Source organism: Leptinotarsa decemlineata, unplaced genomic scaffold (assembly GCF_025532065.1).
Source record: "Leptinotarsa decemlineata unplaced genomic scaffold, Ldec_3_MD MMD2_tig00026340_RagTag_RagTag, whole genome shotgun sequence".
NCBI classification, from domain to species: Eukaryota; Metazoa; Arthropoda; class Insecta; order Coleoptera; family Chrysomelidae; genus Leptinotarsa; species Leptinotarsa decemlineata.
The window spans coordinates 16,162,991-16,183,293 of NW_027412694.1; positions in this window are offsets into that span (position 1 = coordinate 16,162,991).

Below are 20,303 nucleotides of genomic sequence, written 5' to 3' on the forward strand. Positions count from 1 at the left end.
TCGACGAATTCTAGATGCAGAAAAAATAGTCGTGAATTGTGCTGAAGTTTGTGAATTTTGCTGAATAGTAAAAATTTTCTATGAAAATTGTAAAAATTATTCATTATAGATAAAACAAATTTCATTTCGTATTTACAATCGACTTATGAATATCAATTTCGAATATATATATATATATATATATATATATATATATATATATATATATATATATATATATATATATATATATATATATATAGTAACATAAATATGTTCAACTTTTTTTCAAAGAAACTGAAAAGTTTTACTCAAACCTAAAATGATATTCATTTGAGTTTTTCTTCAGAACTTGTGATGAGATTCAAAACTTTGATACCTACAGTGGAGTCATTGATATTTCCATTTTCATGATTCGAAGAGAGGAACAGGTGAATTGTGTTTTTCCACATAAGGTTCACTGAAAGTTTTGCGGTGCAACTTCTTGATAACCCCAAAAAAGTCGGCGATCTTTCCACAACTCCCTTAAAAATATATTGTATGTTATCGACACGGATAGTGTCGGTCTATTTCCCGCCCGGTATGATATCGCTCCCCAGAGTGAAAAAACCCTATTCAACACCCTCATATGAGCAAACTTCTCTACCGCAACCCTTTATGAACTTGGCGAAAGAAAATCACGAAAATGTACAGCGGCATATTTCATTACATTCTCCCAGATATCACCATAAAAATTCAACGGTACCTCGTATTCTACGACGAAAGTTCTTTGTGATTGCGGAAACTCTAAATCGCCTCGCCAAAAACTTCCAAGGAAATTTCACTATCTTGGCCCATTATTTTGCTGTGCTCGCGTTAGACGGAGAAATAACTGGGAATTACGCATATTGAATTGATTGCATTTTTCTGTATCTAGTATTCATATGAGAAGAAATGTAGATTTCAATTTTTTGTATCGCGTGGAGGGAAAATTTATGAACGTATTTTGTGTACTCCCATAACTTTTCAGATATTCACGAGGCGGTTCCTCAAGACCATCAGGAATAAATGACCTATAACGTAACAGAGAACATGTAACGTTACGGTTAGTGGAGACGTAGTACTGTTGCTTTTTTTCCGTAACACTATGACATGCTTGCTCGCCTATTCATTTGTAACGAATGGCTTGTAACCCAACAGCGATCATGTTACGTTACAACTAGTACAGACACATTCTATTTGTAACACTATTACCTCTTGCGGAAAAGAAGTACAATTTCATTTTAATGACATTCATACCGATACGTGTAACTATACTGGTGGAAACAACAATCATTTTTGGTTGAAATTCTAAATGTTTCTCAAAACGAATTGAATCCTATCCCGAAGAGCAAAACATGCACGGTGATAGGTTACGGGTGAATCACTCATTCAAATAAGTTGAAACACAATTTCTTGGAACAATATTTCGTACCTTGTTCGGTTCAAATGTGTCCGGTCCGAATGATTGATACGGTCAAAACTCAACATTTTTGGAAACTAACTGTCATCTCACAAAAAAACGAACGTGTACGTTGTTTCGTTACGGGACATTGCATCATGTGGATAAGCGACTATAATAAGTTGAACCAGCATTGCATGCGAAATTATTTCGTACCTCATTTGGTTCGGATAATTGATAGGGACCAAGCTCGGAATGCTTCCAGAAGCGAATCGTCATCTCGCAACGAGCCAAACACGTACGGTGTTACGTTAAGGTGATTGGCTCATGTGAATAGACGTCTATAAGCCCATTCACATTGTTCGATTGCATTGTGAAATGAGTCATACGGCCTGAAGACAACATTTTTCCAGGAATGAACCGTGTCATTTCATAACAAGCAAAATATTTCCGGTGTTACTTGTGGGCCATTGCTCATATAGATACGCGCCTTGACTTATGTCAATTTTTTTGTGTCATCGACATCGACTACGTTGGTCATTAGCCTCGTATCCTGGGTAGGTAATGATAATAACTCCACGAGCCACCTGGAGGGCATCATTGCTATTCACAGTCCGTCAGCCATGTTACGTTGCAAAATCATCCCAACTTCAACTTCTCGAGAAAAATATCTGGTCGAGGTTGGGATCGAACTCACGACCTTTCGGTCGTGAGTCAGGCGCACTACCACTTCGCTAATTCACCGCTACGTATATCACTTATTTTTGGAACAATACAATCCAGGAACGCGAAGAGTCTTCCTCTTGATATTTCCAAGGTTATGTGAAGCAACAGGATTGACTGACTCAACTTCGATGAAAAGATTCATCAGATGATATTTGCTTGTAGCTTTTCACTTACTTCACTCCACTTCAAAGTATATTTTCCTCTGCGTAGTCATCGGTTGTTCCCATTCGATCATCTACACAATTGACGCTGGTATTTTCCAGAGATCTATATTTTTCCCAAACCTTTTCGCTTTGTTTTGCTCCGAAATTTGGATACTCAGCTTCCAAGGCACATTTTACATGTACCTGAAAATTGATATATCTTGCATTTGGTTTCAGGCGGAATCTACCAATTACAATTTGTTGATGAAAAAACCTAAGCATCAGTTTTCTTTAAGAAGGTTAGTTTGGTGGAACCAGAGATCATTATGTCGGTGCACACAACTCCACTGGCAATGTCGATTAAATTGAAGAGTATCATATTGAAAAGTAGAATGTCTAAGCACAAAAATATTACTGGAATACTAGTTAGATCTATGAAGTTGCAAATACCACAGAAACTTTCGAAACTTTGCTTATGCATTCCCATAGATGAACTGGAAAACGGGATTCATTTTAGGAAATGATTTGAAAATACTAGTATTCCATAATATGGACCGTTATTGCTCATAGTTTATAGTTGAAATATTCATAGAGGATGTGAATAAACGTTTATCCATCGATTTGGGTATTATTGGTGTAATATAGTGGTGTTTCTGGCGGATACTGTAGGTGTGAGAATATAAACGCAAATAGAAAAGCTCTAACACTGGATGTGAAAGGTCTTCTTTGTAAGATATTGGTTCATTTGTGGCGATTCCCTTTATGATCTTTGCTTAGTAAGTCAAAATCCATACAAAATTCGAAAGGTAGAAAATTCATGTTTTAGGCTGATTTCTGGATTTTGTTAAAGGATTTGACATAAATCACGAGAGATCGCGATATTTTTCTGTTTAATTAATTCCTTGCATCGATTCAACTTCAATTGAATATATTTCCTGTATCACGAACACCCTATAAAAGTAGTCAGTTCTTCATAAATTTTTTTTCTATGCGACAAAAACTCGTAAATGAGATAGCGATTTCTGGAGAAAATCATGAAGATATCTGCCTAGTAAATGTGTTTTTAACTATCATTGATTGATTTTCGCAAAAGTGCGGATTTACATTTCAAAGGCTGTTAAGGGTCGAATGTTTGGTGCATTTTTGTGTTATTTGAAAGTGAATTCAACCCTTGTTTCAAACGAGTTTGGATTAAGATAATATATTGATTTCGAAACGTCTCCTGTTGTACTAGGGATCTCGACACAAGGAGATAAGCGATCGACATTTTTTTTCAGAAATATAAACTAGGAAAATACCATTTCTCACGGACCACGTTCTATATTTATGAGTTTCCTATACTATTGCGACTACTTAAACTTTGGTATTGCTACACCTTTTCACCTGGTGATTATATGCAATGGACTTGGATAATAGAATCGACGAGGATAAGTACCTCGTAGAGGATTTTCTTTCTCTTAAAAAAAATCGTTATGGAAGCAATAAACATAAGAATTGAAAGATCATGTTTTTGTGAAGTGAATTAATTAAGGACAAACCGATGCCTATATTTTATGTTATATTAGGAACCTTATTCATAGTTAGGAAGAATTGAATGATTGATGTGTTGCCTGTTCACATTCAATTTTTCCCACCAAAATTTTTACGAGAATCGGCTCATTACATCGTTGAATAGAACATTAAGACTCAGTGACCTTGGAGTTTTTCTATATCGTGATTTATCATATCCATATATTAGGTCACACCCTAGGTATTAGTTTAGGATTGAATCTTGTAGTTATCTCTTGTATAGTTCAGTGATTTTTGTAATGAAAGCCGGCCAAATCACTTGCGCCCATTTTGATTAGAAATCTTTTATTTTATTGGTAATAACATCTTTGATCCACGGCCCTGTGGAATGTTTCGAGTTGGTAACTAAACTGACCGTACTTAAACCAAAACAAAAAGTAACTACGTTATATCTGAAAATTAATAAACCTACGGGTAAACGTAATAATCGCATTGTTGAATATGACCAATAGGAGTCATCTACATAGTGCAAATCTGTTCCATAGGAATGTTCCGAATGAAACTCCGTGTTACCTACACAAAAAATTACTTTCCGTTTCAACATCCACAATTTGGATCTGAGGTTAAAAGGTACTTTGACTCCTCCAGGCTATACAAAAGAAACTTTCAAGCGATTATTCTCATTTCAAATCACCAGAATATTGAATGAAATCTCCAAGAAGATAAAACACGAAGGCATTTCACATTTCAAAGGTCACCTGAAGTTATATTTACTTCAAAATCAACTGTAATCAAGTAGCAAGTCCCCAGTTATTCTTTATTCTTTAAGCAATCGCAGTAAACTCTATTTTATTCGTTTTTTCCCATCATAACACTATCTTTATATGAAATAATTGATGAAGAGACTTGATGAAGGTTGAGTGGAAGAATAGTTTTTTCAGAGACCAGTCTACAAAAAGTGAACTCCGTCATTTTCCTTTATATTGTATTATATCTGAATTAAAATATTATAAAAGTGTCTAATAAGTGGAAATAAAGATGAAGTTTATTATTATTATACACTATAACACTAAGAATATTGTGATAGTGAAGGAGAAAATAATACAACTTATGAAATGATGAAACAACAACAAAAATTAATGGGCCGACTTCATTGATTCCTGTGGCTCATTTGTTTTTCAGCTGCATAAAACCCCGGAAAGACCTGCAGCATCATATCATCTGAAGATTTTAATCCGCTAAAGTCCTCTCTTTCATAAAAAAAATGAAGGGGGTCTCCAGAGGCTACAACAAATTCAAGACATCACCAGAACACTTAGTGACACGACTATCGTCAAACTTGAACCAGTCCGTTTCATCTTTGACCAAGGCGTAATAATGACCAGATTCAACACCAGAACCACAGTGAACAATGACTGCATGAAGATTATAACAGTGGTCTGCTAGATTGAAGTGTCCATCATCTCGAACCTTCGTGAGAGTTTGGTGCTTCCCTCAGAGGTTGAGTCATGTTTGAAGATCATTAGTGTTATTAGATATACTTGTCTTATAGTAGTCAAATAGTTTGACGCATGTTTGGCAATACAATTGATCATCACCCATTTGAAGTTCCATCTTCAGATGATTTAACAATAAGCTTTGCACGGACTGGTTATCAGTCATATTAGGAAACGCATTTACTACAAAGTAAACAAGTGAGGATTTTTCCAGCAAAAGATCTACAAACACAAGACGAGATAGACTGTATGGAATCATTCAATCCAGAGTGATCAGGAGTATTGATTCTGCTATTTTTTTGCTCACGAAGGGTATTCAACAAGAACCCCAATAATTCGGAACAATCCTTTTGTTGTCCTAACGAATATCTAGTGGACTTCAAAGACTCAAAGAAATCGGTTGGTGGAAAAGACGATATATTCTCACGAAACTGCAACTACATGAATAATTGTTTGAGTTTGGTGAATAAGTAGGAAACATTCTTGTTCTTCGTTGAAACCTCGTTCTTGAAATTCTTCGTCATTAACAACACAATACTATTCATGTAGCAAGTGTTTCCTGAATTATCAAATTCAATTATCTCCGTTAAGGAAGAACATGTTTCACAGAATCTGTAACAAAACCATTTTTCAAACTACAAACTACCAAGTGATGAAGGTTTTCGTAGAGGGATCAATTCGGGGAACCAAAACCAGAGGACTGCATACTATATTGCTACCAATGTTATTTTTATACTTGAGACCTGAAAGTAGTGAGTGTGAACATGCCGAGGTGGATACACTAGATGAAAAATTTTGGAATTCAATTGTCATTTCTGCTTTGATCAACTCTGTTACGAGCCTCAGTTTCTCCGATTACATTAACCTCAGTATTTTTTAATCCCAGTAATATCACAGAATATTTCTCACATAGTTGAACATAAGGAACCTACTTTTGAAATTATTCAAAATGAATATAGAAAGGAATTCTTTGATTCAAAAACAGTGTTTTTCTTGGTGTTATCAATGAAATTAAATTGAAAATTGTTCTGATAGTAAATAGAAAACAAATCAATATATTTTTTCGAAAATGAGGTATGAGAAAAACCTACCGCAGAAAAATATGACAATCATTCCAAAAATTTCTCAGCTCAAAGTTTTGGAAAGAGAATAATGGACACGTAGAAAAAAAAAGATGATTTCACGACTGGAAAAAACAAAATCTGGGCTGGTATGCCTGATCTATTGGAAATTGCAGTACCAACGTTTCGTCTGCTGTAGCGTTTATAAAAACCTACTGTACTTTTCATTTAATTTTTATTTCACCAAAGGTAGTCCTAATTGATCCAATTTACCTCGCTGAGATTTTCACTTTTCAATACACATATGATAATTAGTTTCTGGTACAGATTAATAAGTTTTACTTTCCAATAGGACCGATTCATTCGGATCCCTTCGAGGTAGATTTTCTATTTTCGTTAAACCGAATGTCAGGAATGAGGTGTTGCCGAAATTATTTTGGTGAATTCCTCAGAATAGACTTGCGCGGAAGGTGATCCTTGATCATGAGAACGGCAAGGAAAGGTGCCATTTTTGGAAAAGAGGAGTGATGAAAGAGAATCTCGAGAAGGAATTTCAAGAATTTTAGCGATATTGTTTCCTATACAGTTTCCTATATAGATTTTGAGAGTTCCATAAGAGGTTGCACTTCCTGAAAATTCTACTGGGTCACAACCACTTTCCCAGAACGAGCGACGCCATTTCTTTGAAAACGTTATTCGTAATTTTTTGGTTAACGGAACCCTTCGTTTAGGAAGGTATGAAAATTCATTTCGATCCTTTCAATTGCATATGAGATTCCCCTTTCAGTGAATCGAACTTTTGAATGAATTTCCATTATGGAAATTGTTTTTTCAGAGTTTTGATATTGGAGACTGTTCACAATAGTTTTTCTGCAAAAGAGCTGCTACAGAATTTGTCTGGAATCATTAAGGAGACAAGAACAAGGACTTCTATCTCTGATTGCCTTACGGAATAGATTTCCAGTTAATTTACCGAATGGTGGGTTTTTTATTCATCCAGTTCGATACATGTACTCGTCCACGTCGACAAGATAGCCTAAGTCCATTTTGAAAATCAAAAGTACGTGCTCCAAGTCTGTCCCATTCCTCGTCGAAAAAAACTGCAGCTATAGCTCGACGAGAAACTAACAGGCAAATATTACTTACACTTGACTCATTTTTCTGAAAATAATTACTTTTTGCATTGGAAATACTGATTTATTGACATGATACAATTATTGAATTTTGAGTTGAACCATTCATAATGTAAACCTGAACTAAGTATACTCTGGTGGGGTAATTTCAACACCATTTAATTTCAACACCATTCCTTATAATCATTTTTTCTATGACATGAATCTCATAAGTAATACTTTTCCTGATATTTTCATCTGGACTATTCTTAGATAAGTGAAAGAGATGATGGTAAACGACCAGATGGTATGTCTCTCATACCATGGAAATACGGTAAACCTGTGATATGGGACTTCACTTGCGTTGACACGGTCGTGACTTCCCATCCAGCCGAAAGTTCCAAGTCTGCTGGAACTGCAGCATTGTCTGGCGAGAAATTGAAAAGGAAAAAATACCAAAATCTTGGAAACAACTATCTGTTTCATCCAGTAGCGGTTGAAACTTTTGGGGTTTATGGCCCGGAGTCTCTGTTATTCGTTCATGAACTCGGAAGGAGAATAGGCCAAGTAACGAAAGATCACCGTTCTACCTCTTTCTTGATAGAAAGAATTAGTATTGCTATTCAACGTGGCAATGCTGCTTCAGTACTTGGAACTATTCCTCCTTCACATAATTTTGATGAGATCATGCATTGCCCTAATTTTAATTTCATTTTTGTATATTTTCTGCAACATTTTTTGGCAATAGAGTTATCTAACATCGAAAATGCCACTTTCTTTGTATAAATTATCGCTTGGGTACATCCTTCCTTTGCCCAAGATGATTTAAAGAATTTTTCTTTGTACAATATCGAGGCAATTAAAGTGTGGCATTTACTTCTCCCCATCCTATTATGCCGTATGAAAGTTGGGACTGAACTAAACTATAATACACAGTTGTCAAATGGGTGATATCAAGGGTATTCTTTCAAGAGTTTGAATCTTGATATGAATCCTCGAAGTTTATTTGTGAGATACGATATATCATTTAAATCACATTTCAAATGTCGGTCAATTTTTATACAGAGGTATTTAATGGAGCTGGCTTCTGGAATTGATATATTCTGGTTTATATTCAATGGCCCCATATTCGGCAAATTGTTAGTATGGGAGGTGAAGGATAAGTATTTGGTCTTTTCCGCATTCAAAGTTAGTTAATCGTACAAAAACCATTTGTTAATATTGTTTAAATTTTTTTTTGCCTTCGCTTTCAGTTGTTGCCATGTATCGTCACTATAAAATACTGCTGTGTCATCTGCAAAGCTCAGAATAGTTCCTTCAGGGGTCATTTTCAATAGGCTGTCTATATAGATGGTGAACAGAAGAGGGCCTAAGACCGTACCTTGGGGAATCCCGTAGGTAATCGTCCTTGGTGTACTTACTGCACCACCAATATCGACTACTTGTTTACGGTTTGAGAGATACGATTTCAATAGATCATGCGGCTTACCCCGCATGCCAATGTTTTCCAGTTTCTCAAGAAGCCTTGTATGACAAACAGTATCAAAGGCTTTGGAAAGGGCAGAGTGACGGTTTGGAGATGTCGAGTGATTTGAAGATATGAGTCGTCAGTTCCAATATTGCATCTTCTGTAGATCTTCCTTCTCTGAATCCATACTATTGTTGGGACAGGATATTATGTTTTTTTTATGAAATGTGCCATTTTTATATGATTTGGAATATGTTGTTCATAACCACTCTTGAAGAGCGGTTTGACAACACCCGTTTTCAAAATGTTTGGAAAGATTCCGTTTTCGAAGCAACTATTAATTATGTGGGTAAGAGGAACTGTTGTAAAATCTGCTATATGCGATTAAATGACAAATTTGGAGCACTGTCAGATTTTGATTTCTACCCTCATTCAATTTACCAGCCAGTATTTTGTGAATATCAAGTATCTTCTGAATATCTGATTTCTATAGATTCACTTCATTGCTGTGCTTTAAAGAACTCAATTTGAATAGATTTGGTTTCACAGTCGGCCAGGTCATGTATCATTTATTTTATAGGCTGTGTGGCGCCCAACTTAGATCTTTATAAAAAAAATTATTCAATTGCTGAAATTTCAAGAAACTGGAATTTTTTTTGACGAAACCCATAGAGCATACCGACGATGAGCTGCCGTACGCTTTGTGCCTATCTTTCGAGTAAATCTATTATAATTTTAGTATTACATAAAAGATAAGGTCACACTGCTTCTGCATCAGACATTATCAGTGATTGGTGTTGTTGATTGCGAGGACAGAGGTTATATCTCAAATTCTCAGCAACGACTGACACTGTCGATGCATGTCGCAGACGAAACATTTAGTACTTAAAGTTCCTTTCCACCACAGCCTTTTATCCCGAACTTTCTTTCTGTAATTGTGACTCCGGTTGTAGAAGCTTTTATTCTCGAAACGATTCAAAGAGTTTGAAGTATTTTTGTGGAGAACTAGCTGCAAGAAAGGAAAAATGGATGATATTTCCAAATTCCAGAATAGATTTTTTTTTCAATTCGTTCCCTAGTGGAGATGGAAATTTTAGGATATATTAGAGTTTTTTTAGTTCTATTTCAAGGAAGTAGTTGAGACATCCTATTTTGATGACAGAACTGAATTTTTTGTTTTGAATTTCGAGAAGAAAAAAACCATCATGAATCTGGGTATGCTTCAACTACATAACCATAGTTGAAGTACATGCTAAAAGTCACCTTTTAGTTCTCAAATATCTGCATGTGCATGAGAACATTCTTCACGATACATAAAATCAAACTATTTAATTTGAATCAATTGAATGTGGAAATTGAGAAACCATAAAAAAAGAGGCAACAGTCTTGATAACGAATTATCCGAAACTACCATGGGTATCGAATTGGAAATATACAAATTTTTCTGTTTCAGTGAATTTTTTACTTCAAAAACTTTCTCACACACATATCTGTAATTTGTATGGCAGAAGTCACATATCACCTCCAGAATTCACTCACTAAAATATTTCAGAGAATGAACAGATATATTGCATTGGGAAAAATTTCATTAACTATTTCAGAAGTTCTCCATCTATAGAAGGTCGCTTCTGGATCTTGCTTCCCCAATAATTTTCAGGATCGTTCGGGAGCAGAAAGAACTGCTGAGTGGTAAGTATATTATGATGGAATTAGGCTTCCCGGGAAAATTTGCAAATATAATTTCGACCGATATACTATCGTGAATGTCGAGATGGAGAATGCTTTTTCCTAACTAATATATTTCAGGTACTCCCATACAAAGAGAGAGAAAAGTAATTTTACGATTCCATCAGAATAGAATGAATATTTATGAATATTGTGCCCACACGTGAAATTAAATATCATGAGTTTTTACTTCGGAATAAAGCATTGTTTACATTTTGCCAAGATTGGGTAAGTATGAAATATTCTCATATTTTCAATCAGTTAATTGTAGAATATGGTTCATTCTGAAACTAACTGTTCCATATCCGTCTTATTATTCAACTGAAACTTATTCAATGAAGCAAAAGTTTGTGATATTCACCAGCTCTTGTATTATGATATATATCCATAACCAAAAGAACAGAAATTTCGCTCTACCGACTCACTTGCACAACACCAACAGAAAAAATGATCATGATATTTCCCAGACACAAAAATCATTTTCCAACACTCTTACCTTGCTCCGAAACTGTATAAAAACTTGAGGCGACTTGTACTTTCGAAATGATTCGCTTGTTTAAAAAAAATTAAGATCATTCATTTTTTCTCTACCTAGGACAGTAGTTTCCGATTTGGGTGACAGAAAAAATACTTGAATGATAAGGTACTATCATTTCAATTAGGACACCACACACATCGTTTTATTTATATTATTTATTTTATTCTGTTCCAATTATTGTGCCATTTTCTTTTACTAGTATACATGGTTTTTCATGATGAGCGTTAATTAGCCTTTTCTGGCAAACTATTCAACGGATCAACCTGAAAATTCCACAGTATGCATAAGTAAATATGACCTACACGCCTGAAATATTTTAGACGAAGCGGCGTTGTCGCTTTTACTATAAAGTAGCGGCTTCTTAGATTTTTCAAATGGAACACCCCGTATATAAAATCATATTATATATGATATTTTTTTTACCAAACATGAACTTTTATAAATGCTGATAATCTTGAATTCTCTTGCACTAAAACGATCAAATTTGGAATGAAGTGAAGTGATACTATGAGGATCTTCACTCCGAGTCATATTTTCATTTGCCTCATACAGGGTCTTCAAAAAAACCAGATACTTTGATCTCATGAAAAAATGAGTGTAACTCAATTTTTTCAAATGGAACACCCGTATATTTCAACATTTCTGAGCTCTACATTCAATTTTAGATTGATTTTGTTCAGATAATACTATTTGTATTTTGAACCGTTTTCGAGATAAACTGTTTCAAACGGAAATTGACATGGTTTCCTTGTTCATCACTCATTTTTGTAAAACAGATTTCGTTTGATGTTTCTCAATTAGTCACAGATGATACAATGAAAAGATGATTATTAAAATACTCCTCAACCATCGATTGAAACTTCTGTTCAAGCAATAGTTTTATTAACGCTGAAACACGAACTGAAAATAATAAACCCATAAATTAATGAGTTAATTTAATCGTCAGTGTATATCAGAATATGTTCAAACCCATCTCCCCCTCTACTTAAACAAACATGTAATCTCTTCAAAAGATTGTCATGTGTAGCGCTTCTGATGAAGTCTGGAGTCAAACTATTGAAAGCAGTTATAACTCTCGATTTCATATCTTCCATTGTTGTTATTGGAGTAGAGTAAACCATATTTTTAATGAAACCCCACACGAAATAATCTTATGGATTGCCATCTGGTGTTCTAGGAGGCCAACGAAAAGGTTCATTATTACCAATTCATCTGTCTTCGAAGATTTCGGTTGAAGCTTCGCTGACTGAATGAGAATTATGGGGTGGAGCACCATCCATTTGGTACCATACACGTTCTCTTCCTGGTCTATTATTTAAAATCATCTGAATTCCATTCCTCAGTAAATCTTCATATTTTGATGCATTCAAATTATCATCATAAAACTCGATATAAAAAATTGACTCATTCTTTATGGCACAAAATACATTAAATTGCCATCTTTCTTGAAAACCCTTTTGGCGGACAACATGGGGATTTTCTGGCACCCAATAATGACTGTTGTGTCTATTGAAAACTCCATTTTTGTGAACTTGGCCTCATCTGTCCATATGATATTGTCAAGGAAATGTTCATCCTCTTGAGTCTTGACAAGTAACCATTCAAATAATTCCACTCTACGAGGTAAATCAGTCTCTTTCAAATGTTGGACACAGTAGAACTTATAGGGATGCCATTTATGCTTATTGAAAATTCGACGAATTGTCATGTAGGGTATACCTATTTCTCTTTCAGCCTCGTACAGAGAAGCATTTGTAAATGCATGAAAATATCCCAAAACTGTTATACCATTGTCATCATCATCCACTTTAGTCTTCTTACGAATGATTTTTGGACGGAAGGTTCCATTCAACCTACAGTTTCTTAGTAGTCGATTTATCACATTATTATTCGGCTTCGGTAGTTGTGGATATCTTTCATGAAATACTCGGCATGTTCTACTTGCAATTCTATTGCACTCACCATAAAGTATTAATAAATTCAAGAAATCGTCATTACTGTAACCTAATCTTGACATTATTCTATTATAATTGGTAGCTATCACAATCAGTCAAAATCACCAACGAAAGTCTGACGTTAAATAATTGGTTCATTTATTTTTCCAAATCACACTATTGAAACATATTAATGTGTACTGTTGTACGTTAGAGACCAATACCTCAATGTATACAAATTGTAACTTTTTCTAAGGTAGGTACATACCAATTTCGAATTGACTGATCTGAGACAGTTAACGAACTGGATCAAAAAGAAATATTACTAAGTATAAAAAAAATGTTGAATATCCAAAATAAGTGATGAATTCAAAAAAAACGAGCAAGAAAACGTCAGTTTCCGTTTGAAACAGTTTAACACGAAAACGGTTCAAAATAGAAATAGTATTATCTGAACAAAGTTAATATAAAATTGGATGTAGAGCTCAAAAATGTTGAAATATACAGGGTGTTACATTTGGAAAAATTGAGTTCCACTCATCTTTTCATGAGATCAAAGTATCTGCATTTTTTGAAGACCCTGTATGAGGCAAATAAAAATATGACTCGGAGTGAAGATCCTCATAGTATCACTCCACTCCATTTCAAATTTGATCGTTTTAGTGCAAGAGAGTTCAAGATTTTCAGCATTTATAAAAGTTCATGTTTGGTAAAAAAAATAAAGAAATCAATTTATATCTTCTAAACGGTAATAGATAGGTATAGAGTAATGGTATATGAATTTGTTGACAAAGTGATAATGAATCATAATATGATATTATATACGGGGTGTTCCATTTGAAAAATCAAAGAAGCCGCTAATTTATAGTAGAAGCAACAACGCCGCTTCGTCTGAAATATTTTAGACGTGTATTATGCATATTGTGAAAGTTTTAGGTTTATCCGTTAAATAGTTTGTCAGAAACGGCTAATTAACGCTCATCATGAAAAGCCCTGTATAGGTATGTATTATTCTTTCTATTTATTTGAAAGTTTTACTTTTAACTACTTTGTATTTTACGTAGTGTAACTGAAATTGCCACTAACGATAGTTTTATCTTGAACTCTTATATCGTTTCCACTATCATTAATGTAATAGGTTCAACCTTATATCTATATATAATATCTGTGTTTTAATAAATTCTTGAAATTGTATTGTTCCTGTTATACGAAGCAAGTGCTTATGCACTAATCGTCATGTTTCTTTATTCAACTATTATCATTATTTTTTTTCACCGTAGTGTGCGCTGGCCAGGCCCTATCCCCCGAAGCCCCGATACATTCGGAAAGGCGCGCCAACATTATCAACCAATGACCACTCCCAACACCGTGTGGTGAGTGATCATTGGGACCAAGAATCATGTGCCCTGAGCAAGCGCAGTGAGCCAAAAATGACAGCCTTCTGCGTCTGTGTGGCTAGGATTTCTGCCTTAGTGCGGCAAGCTGGTATGATTTCAAGATTCGAGAGTATATTCAAAAGATCAAGCGGATTATAACACAGAAAATTTCAATGGATTTTTTTAACGAACTCTTGTTTAGATATAGGTTATGTAAATGATGAAGATATTATAAGAGCCGCAAAAAAACTTGAACCAAAAAAATCTTGTGGCCCAGATATGATTCCCTCTTATATAGTTAAAGGATGCATACAACCCTCGATCAAAGCCTTGAAAATAATATATAACTTAATCTTGCAAACTAGTACTTATCCTATACTATGGAAACGCTCTAAAGTTTGTCCAATATTTAAAAGTGGTATTAGGGAGAATTTACAAAACTATCGGCAAGTAGCACTGATTTGTGCACCCAGTAAGCTTTTCGAATCAATTATTCATGAAAAAATTTTAAATCATGTTTATCCATGTCTAAGTGAAAAGCAAAATGGGTTCATACCTAAAACGTCCACGATAACTAACCTAACATGTTTTATACAAGAGGCAAATCAAGTTGTCGAAAATAATAGTCAACTAGATATTATTATCACAGATTTTAGTAAAGCCTTCGACAAGGTTGAGGTTATGTTGAAAAATCTTAACACTTTTGGACTGTCGGAACGACTCTTGAAGCTGTCAGCTTCGTATCTTATAAACAGGAAACAGTATAGTATGTAGTTCATAAGGGATGGGAATCAGATGATTTCTTCACAAGATCTGGTGTACCCCAAGGGTCCAATCTAGGACCACTCTTCTTTTTCTTACTAATAGATGATCTACCAGAGGTAGTTCAGGACTCGCAATGTGCACTATTCGCGGATAATTTTAATTTATTCAAGGAAATCAAAAGTCAAGAAGATGTGATTTTGCTACAAAATGACGTAGATAGAGTTTACGAGTGGTCCCTGTCAAACCGCCTCATATTTAATGTTATCAATCACTAGGAAAAAACTATGGAATAATTGACAGTATAAGATAACAATGTGTATTTAGCCGAGAAGACACAATGTAGAGATTTGGGAGTTACGCTGGATGAAAAACTCACTTTTGATCAACATATGACCGACATTATGAACAGAGCCTATAGAATGCTTGACTTCATTATTAGGAATTTATTCAAATTCACAAAAATATCCATATTACTAACACTTTACAATGCATTTGTCCGTAGTATACTGGAATATGGTGCAATAATATGGTCTCCTTATTATTCAGGTCATAAAAATTAAATTGAAAAACTGCAGAAAAATTCCTTAAGATTTCTATATTACAAGAAACATGGTGAATATATTTTCAATTTTAGTTATCATACTTCCTTGAATGAATTTCAATTCACAACTTTAGCATTTGGAAGAAAACTTTCGTTTCAGCAACTTTGTTCTTCCCCTACAGTTCCGATGACCAGATCTGTCGAAGTTTATGCTGATACTTGCCGCGGAGAGAGTTTTTCACTGCTGTTATCTCTTGAGACTGGCGTTGTTGCACCCCTAGATGAGTATACGTCTCTCCGGCATCCAGATGGTGTAGGATGCTTCCATCTACGAGCCGCATATCCTCTCCGTAGTCCCCTCATCGTCCTCTTTGAGATGGATCATTGCACATATGTCGATACCGAATTTCATACCGATATCATGAGTGTACTCTTCCACCACCCTCAAGGACTGATGGAGATCTTTCTCTCCAGAAGCATGAAGTTCAAGATCATCCATTAAATACAAATGGGTGACCTTGTGCCTCCGGTTTCATGGGGTGTTACAGTTATACTCTCGAGTATTTCTGAGCGCAACGTATAATGGCAATAGTGAGATGCAGAAGAGGGAATCACCCTGAATTACACCTCTTCTGAAAATGATGTTATGGTGAGGCGAGTTCGAAAAAGTGTTATCAGTTGTTCAATGCATCTCATTATTTAGTCGGGTACCGCAAGGCATCTGAGCAAATGGAAGATGAGCTCATGCGAAATTGTATCAAATGCCTTACGGTAATCAATCCAGGCCATAGAGAGGTTACGCTTATATTGTATCGAGGTTCTCTTCACATCCACCGACTTCTCTCTGCGACCCTCTCAGCTCATATATCCGATCGAACCCTCGGTCAACTGCGGTGAGTATTCGTGTGTATAAGATGCTCGTTAACAACTTTTAGCACGAATTCAAGCACTTTATCGGTCTGTAATTCTTGGGAATCGACAAATCTCCGCTTTTGGGGATCAGAACGGTCCGCCTCTCGACAAACCAATACGGAATCGGCTGCTCTCCGTTCAGCCATGAGTTGAAAACTCTGGCCAGATGGCGGTAGGTGTTCGGTAATTTTTTCCACCAATAGGTGTTCAGCCCATCTGGGCCTGGAGCAGCAAAGTTCTTGGAACCCCCTTTTTCCGAAAGTCATCCGGGGTTATCGGGTTGCGCAGTTCATTGAGCTCAGGATGTCGAAGCTCTCTGTTGAAAGCTTCGAACTGCACTAGGACTGGAGTATCTAAGTTGAGTGGCTGCGAGTGTTCATAGATATGCTTCCAGAAGGATTCCACCTGATCAGCGGTTGAGGGATTATCCACAACACGTGGAGGCTCTTGGAATAAGGTTTCTCGCGGAACCCAAGGTTTTCCGCGGTACTTCTCGCTCGCCTAACTAGTGACTTCTTAGCAGCCAATAGCAATCGTATCCTATCAAGGCAGTGCTGTTTGGTGGTTAGCAGCACGCCTTAACTTAAAGTGTGATGGATACGTTGTAGATTGGCGGCTATTCGCCGCACTGCGGGCGTGAAAGGCCTGTTGGCCGCCCTGTAAATCATCACACATTGGATACGAGACGCGTGTTGTCTCGCTGACGTGATCATAGCCTCCATCTTGTGTACACGCCGTTCAATCTTCTGAACCGCAAGGCCGGGTGGATGGGGTGTGTGTTCTACCACATGCCTTCAATCAGTGTTACTGATTAAAAAACGTGCAATACGATGCATATGCAATGCTAAGTCGAGGAACTCTTGTCGGCATATTTTTGCCTCTAACAGAATCCTAACTGTGGTCTCCTTATTTATATATGAGACAACCTGCCTTCTCTTTGAAATCGATTTATTTCATTTCATTGACCATGTTTTCATATCCTGAACGTTTGTATTAGGTTATTGTTATTCACATGTCCTTTTTTACTTCATGTTATCCCTCATTTTTAGTGATTTTACTTTTGTGAACTTTTGTGATTTCATTAATATGTTATATATATTTCGCATAAGGCTCTGTCAATAAGAATTCATTTTTCAGACAATGAAGTTTATTTTGAATTGAATTAAATTGACGCCCGCTTCATTTAATTTTCGGATGGTGATTCGTTAAACGTGCCGCCGGGCGCCGGGAGGCTCATCTTCGGGACTGAAATCTCGCCAATATTTCGCAAACCAAAGACGAACAGTGCGTCCATCAACACTATGATTTCCAATTTACTGGTAAATTTTTCGGGCTGTTCAATCTTCACAAATGAACGACGAAATTGATTGTGAAAAATTGTCACAGGGTATTATCAACTACTCGTTATGAATCACTGGAATCATAATGGTTGGATTGATATTTCAATTCGATTATAACAAGTGTTTCAATTCTCGTTACTAGGTATATAAAAATCAATTCACTACCATTTTCATACGAATATATTATTGACATAGAGTCATCAGTATCGTCTTTCAAGCAATCAGACTTGAGATAATAAAAAAACCTCTTTCTGAACGAATTACAAGAGGAGTTCTCAAAATTTCTGGAAACAAACTATTATCTAAAAATTCTAAACTGAATTAACGAAGAATTGGATAACTTCACAACATCTTGATTGAATGCAGATATTTTCCACATGGATGAAAATGAAAAAAAAAATGAAATAAAGTGAATTTATTCGATTCAGTGTCGTATTTCCATCAAAAATCGTATGTTCATAATTAGAGGACACGTTGGTTCAGCTTGTTTGACAAATATACAATTCGTATTGGGCAAATATGTTTTTATGACATTCACAACAGGTTTCAGTTTATTCTCCATAATTAGCCGAGTCCAATTTCTATTTCGAATTATTGTCACTGGAGATTTTTCACACATGATTGGAATGGACACGGCTATATCGTTCTTTATATTTGTTGGATCAAAATAGACTGATTGACAGATAGATACGGGTCTTTATTTCATTTTCAAGTATATGAAATGTGACAAAGACGGCCACCATAGAAGAATTGAAAACCTTAAGTCTGTTGAATTATAAAAAAATTGCTTATTCGAGTGACAATTTAAAGTTCACCAGTTGAACTATAATGATGGTCACCGATAAGACTGGTGCAGGCTGATTCTTTATTCCGGTCTATATAAAAAAATTCAGTATAAAAAACGTGAGAACTGAAAACCCGTAACTGTCACAATGTAAATGTAGCTCGAAAGGGGCAAAGAGCAATTGTTTTATAAATAACGTCAAGAAAAGAATCAAAACGAAGTAGAGAACTGAAACTTTTATAAAAAATTTCAAGAAGTTGACTGAAGAAACATGAAAATGGCAAGTTTTCCAGATTCAACCGATTCTGCAATTCTCACAGTTTCCGAATTTATCATGCCAGTCCTCATGATCTTGGACACAGAGTATAAAACAATGTGTATGCATATTCTAAACGGAAATCTTGGACACAGAGTATAAAACAATGTGTATGCATATTCAAAACGGAAAATGAGATTATACTGAAGATCAGATAATCTATTCTGATAGAGTTTAGGAAGAGTTAGATTATTTGAATATTCAAAATGAAGATATGAGTATCGAGTCCTTCAGTGTTCAACATTTACGTATATGCTGATGACACGGTAATATTTTATGCGTCAGAAACCTGGAGTTCGCTCAAAAGAAAAAGGTTGAAAAATACTTTAACCTGTGGAAAAATTGCTGCTGCAATATATCGAATACTCTATATAGGAGTATCGAAAATAAAACCTAACAGAAGGTTTTTGTTTCTATAAATTATCTGGTCAATAATTTTTTTGAATCTCGGAGATCTTATAGGCGATCATTTATGCAGGAATTCCCAATAATTATGGTTACTGGTAGCATATAAATATTAATGTAAAAACAACTTGAAGTATTCATCTCACTTGAGAAAGCTACTATGCCAGCGAAAAATGTTGTGATATATTTTTCATATAAAGTTTGTGAAGATGAAATCGTGAGGTGTAGTTTTTGAAATTACTATGGATAGTCAGAGACAGACGTGTAATCGAAAATTCCAAAGAAAATGTCAATCTGTATTCCTAGGACTAGGACTACTCTGATATAGAAATCATGCCTGAAACTGCACCCCTCTGCGGTCAGCAACCCCCCTATTTTGTTCAATGGCATGGGGGGGGGGGTCGAGTGATGCATCATTTGGAAGATCTTTTGTACCTCTATTACTTCTGTAATTTTTTTCGGAATTGGTTCATCCGTTATTGGAAAATGAAAGCGTTTTATTTAAGAAATAACAAAAAATTCGCTGTCGCTCATTTTATTGACAAAATCAACAATAGTTATATCAATGGCAACACAATCAATGGATAAAGTGTTCAAAATGACCTCCATCCACTACCATACAATGATACAGTATATTTTCGAAAGCGTTCCTTACATTATTGAAGATGTCCGGAGTCAAAAATCAGCATTCTCGAACAATTCTCTGTCACAGGTCTTGTATATTTGTAGAATGTATTCAATTAGTAGTGAACG